General features: G+C 34.9%; 1 non-coding gene across 1 annotated transcript; it reads right to left on the minus strand.

Moving 5' to 3' along the window:
* Nucleotides 1-66: 66 nt before the first annotated feature.
* LOC115064512 lies at nt 67-173 on the minus strand. Its single transcript, XR_003844344.1, has one exon. It is a non-coding gene; the product is annotated as a U6 spliceosomal RNA (small nuclear RNA).
* Between the last annotated feature and the right edge of the window lie 4,366 nt (nt 174-4,539).

A 4,539-nucleotide genomic window follows, 5' to 3' on the forward strand; every position in this document is an offset into this window, starting at 1 on the left:
CTGTCCAGTATCTTCTGGCTTTCACAGTCTCTTGTGAGAAGTCTGGAGTAATTCTAATAGGCCTGCAAAAATATGGAACGCTTCACATATTTGTGTGTCATCCTTACGCAGGGGCCATGCTAATCTTCTCTGTACTGTTCCAATTTTAGTATATGTGCTGCCGAAGCGAGCACTCCCCCCACCCATACTTAACACATCCTTCTCCACCTTCCTTGCCATCCACCTTTATTTTCTTTCCATCCTTTTAAACAAGATAAAGTAAAAACAAATAAACACCAAATGGCCTGCTTCATGTTAGCCATGTGGTGTTTATTTGAGTATGGAACCTGCCCTGGATCATGGGTGATATACTTAGTGTTATACCCTTTAGGAAAAATTGATTCTTTTCTCTCCTCAATCAAATATCAATTGCATCTTCTTTGTTAGAAGTGGAACTTCATGCCCAATTCCCTTTGGTATTTTAATTATATTCCACAAAACTGTATATTTAGTTATTTAATCAGGTTTCTCAGGTCATTCTCAATTTCTCTATGAAAATGACTGATTTAATAGATTTCTCCTCAGTATCTACACAAATCCGTAATTTGATACTATAATTCTTAAGTATGATATAAAACGGCTGATTCATTTAACCAGCAATGAGTTGGGAATATTATTGTTCCTAGACTATACATATGTATATATATATATATATATATATATATTTTCCCTATATAAACTATGAATTCACACAAACTTATAAATACATGTTTTTCCTAAAGTAATATGTATTATAATTTGAAATTGTTTAAAATGTTCTAGACTAGGGCCTGGTAGTGAACAATTGCTCAATGAATGTTTAGTCTAAGATTTTAATAGTCCCCTTGTGAATGTTTTGGACCTATCTTCTGATGAATACTGAAATCAAATGGAAATGCCTCTGCTCTTAAAATAATAGGCTGTAAACTTCATCCTACAATAATAAGCTGTGCAGTGTGTATATATGTATGTATGTGTGTGTGTTTGTGTGTATGTGTGTGTGTGTCTGTATCTCTATATATGTAGATCTGTAGATTTACAAACATATGTGATCACAAAGTTGTAAATATTTTGTATTACTGTTGGTGATACCAAACTTTCATATGCAAGTTCTATGAGGTTCAAGGCATGTTGCTCATTGGTTTCAAAGCGTAGATTTTTCTGTAGCTTGATAAGCCAAAATGAACATTGAACACACAGAAGAACTTCAGTGATGAGAAAGCAACTTTAGAGTGCATACAGTATAGATACAAGGACATTATTATAAACTATACTACCCGAGTTTGGGTCTTTTTCTTTATGATCTTGGCTCATTACATCTGTGCTTTCTATTTTTCAAGGTACTATAATATCCCTTCCAATGTTGTTTAATAATTAGATTAACATAGACACAGATTGGGGAAAACAAGAGAAGGGGGAAATAAGGAGGGAGGGAAAGGGAATTATAAAACCATTTGCTATATCATAGATTGCATGGTATAGAAAATGCATTTATATGCACACATTAGAAAACTTGAGATGTAAGTGCAAGCAGCAAACTAGAGGTTTTCATACTTTCTGGTGTTTGGAATAAGCAAATTTTTACGTAAATATCCTTCCAATGTGGACTTCTGCTTACCTGAGAAAGCAATAGAACATCCCATAGAGAGTCCCTAGTCAAAGCCATATAAAGGGTTCTACTTTGAAAACTGCATTAGTTCTGAAGAATAAGAACTTGAAAAGAAGACAAAATGCTGTTTCAAAGCATTTCTCTGATGAAACAGTATACACAATGTAGCAAATTTTGCAATAGTGTGGTACAGTAGCAGAAATAGCCCTTCCCCGCTGTCTAATTTCTAACAGGTTATAACTGATCATATTTCCAGTATGTCAGATCTTAAAGAGAAAGGAAGAGAATTCACTATGCATCCACCTATGAAACACTGTTCCATTTTGGATTTGTGTGCCAATCTATACACAAAATTTGGTTTTATATCCAAGTGCCTCTGCTTTTAAACTTTGTTAAGAACTTAATTTACACTGATGTGTGCTAATGGATGCAGAAATTAGAAATATTAGACTTATTTATTTACATACACACTCTTATGTTTTTTCTCCTAGAAAAGACATTCAAATAGAGAGGAACAATGTAAGAAAATGCCTGAGACTTTTTTGGTCTCTTTTACTAACACAAAGTTTAGATAACATTTTTAAATTTTGTAATTAGTTATGATAGTAAATTTTCCTTACCTATGTTTGTGTGAATCTATTTTTAATAACAACATGTAGTTTGAACCTATTGAGGATGTAGAATTCAGAAATGAGAGTACGCTAGTAATCTGCCTTCTCTTACTTCTCTCCTTGTCGGCTGATGTAAAACTGAACCTGTCCCTGTTGGTTTGGGTCTGCCCCATTTTTGTTTCTTAGAGCCATACATGGGCCCAATCAGTAAGACACCCCTTGATTCCACACATAATCAAGAGGAAAATTTAAAACCCCAGGAAAAAAGCTTTTCACAGAAAAGGAATTGCATCCTCCATTTTTACATGCGAGAATCAGCCTTCAATTTTCCCCATGGGGATCTATTTTCTGTGTTATTTTGGTTTGCTTCTAACCCTGTTTTCTACTGCAAAAAAAAAAAAGGCAATTTCTATTACTGGACCCTTGATTCGATGTGCAGTTAAATGCTACATCCCAGCTGAGTTTTGATATTTCACAGTGGATGGGAAAAGTATTAACAAAGTTTGTGGTTTCCTCCACATATAATAACCACTAATTCACGGGAGTTAGGGGTTTCTCAGGTCTGACTCTGTACTTGTAGAACATTCGATTTCCTATCCTTTTCATCAGGATTTCACCCAAATATAGTAGTATTTTGAGGTCTCTGGTTTGCTTATTTGACAGAATGTCAGTCTCTGTGGTTCTGCTTAAATGGTTCAAACTTCTAACCCCTTTGGCACTAAAGGGCCCGAATATGCAAGGGCAGATGTCAAACCCTGGTTTATTTTTCCTTATAAAGATTTATATGTCACCATGCAGCTCTGTAGAAACTCCAACAATATGCTCTGAGTTAGATCGTTCCTACTAAAAACACCATCTAAAGATCCAGTGAAGCTCAATTGATGAATTGAAGTCTGATGCAGAGATGGTGGCCAGACGGGTACCTCTTTTAAAAGAGATCCGTTTCCTTCTATTCCAGAGTTTTGAATATTCTGAATGGTCACACACTGTGTTTGATGGAGATCAGCAAAAGACACTACCATTAGAGACTCATGAACAATATGAACCCAAATCCTTAGGAAATAGAGATGCCTGGAAGTGTGGCTGTCATTCTAAAAATATGGAATGTATTATTTTGTGTGCCTGTGTTTGTCCATGCAGATGTGTGTGCCAAGGCCTGTGGAAGTTAGAGGACAACCTGAGGTATCAGTCCTTACCTTCTGTCTTGTTTGAAGCAGGGTCTCTTGTTTACCACTGTGTAAATGAGGCTGGCTTGCTGCATGCTTCCTGGGATTATTGATCTTCCATCTCACCGTAGGCATTTTGGGATTATAGTTGCATGCTGCTAGGTCAACTATTGCTCATGTTCTGGAGATATGAACTCCAGTTTTCACAATCTCACAGCAAGCACTTCATAAACTGCACCATCTCACAGGCCACAGGGAATCTTTTTATTGTTCCTATGTATTTTTTCATTTACTCTCTGGGCATTTCTTTTGCCCCCAAATGATATAAATATTCAAGGGAAACTTGCAAACAGCAGATCAGGATCATAATCCCAACTACTGTGTGACATAAGCACACTTACTTAACTATTAAAAAAACTTGAATTTACCCATGGGTTAAAAAAATTAATAGTATTGTGTGATAACATTATGGTAATTGCATATGTTAATATATACAAACCCATGACACTGCATGCAATATAGTCAACCTTGATACTTGGTGAATGTTTTAAAATATTTTTCATTTGAACTCTACACTATTAAAATTAGATTGGTCACAGGTTCACTATTTTATAATTCCTTTTAAGTTTGAATTAAGCTGGAACAAGCTATTTTGATATATCTTTTTGACTTATATGCTCATTCAAATACTCAAACCTCCATGTTTGGAAAAAAATTAAAATCCGTCATAGAAATGGGGATGATAGGTGAAGGAAATTAAGTCGCATCATCTTGGCACACAGTGTACACTAAATAAATATTTGTTGAGTCAATTAGCATATGTGTATATCCCACTCCACTCAGTTTGGTTGAAGAAATTAAATAATCTTGGGTCTCAAATATGGTACAAACTATCATGACAGGAGTTTCAAGTTCCAAGATATGTGTTGGAAGATTTATTCAAATGAATGCAAAATATCTGACAACCTATGCATTTCCTACTAAAAATTTAATATTCTAAAAAAGTGAATCTTATATTTCTGTCATTTAAATAGTAAATTGTTTATGACTCAGAGACCAATCTTTTAGGAAAGAAACCACGTTGTCATAGATTAATATAGGTAAGGAGAAGTAAATATTAGGGATCTATAGGATA

The sequence above is a fragment of the Mus pahari genome, chromosome 7, assembly GCF_900095145.1.
Source record: "Mus pahari chromosome 7, PAHARI_EIJ_v1.1, whole genome shotgun sequence".
Lineage (NCBI taxonomy): Eukaryota > Metazoa > Chordata > Mammalia > Rodentia > Muridae > Mus > Mus pahari.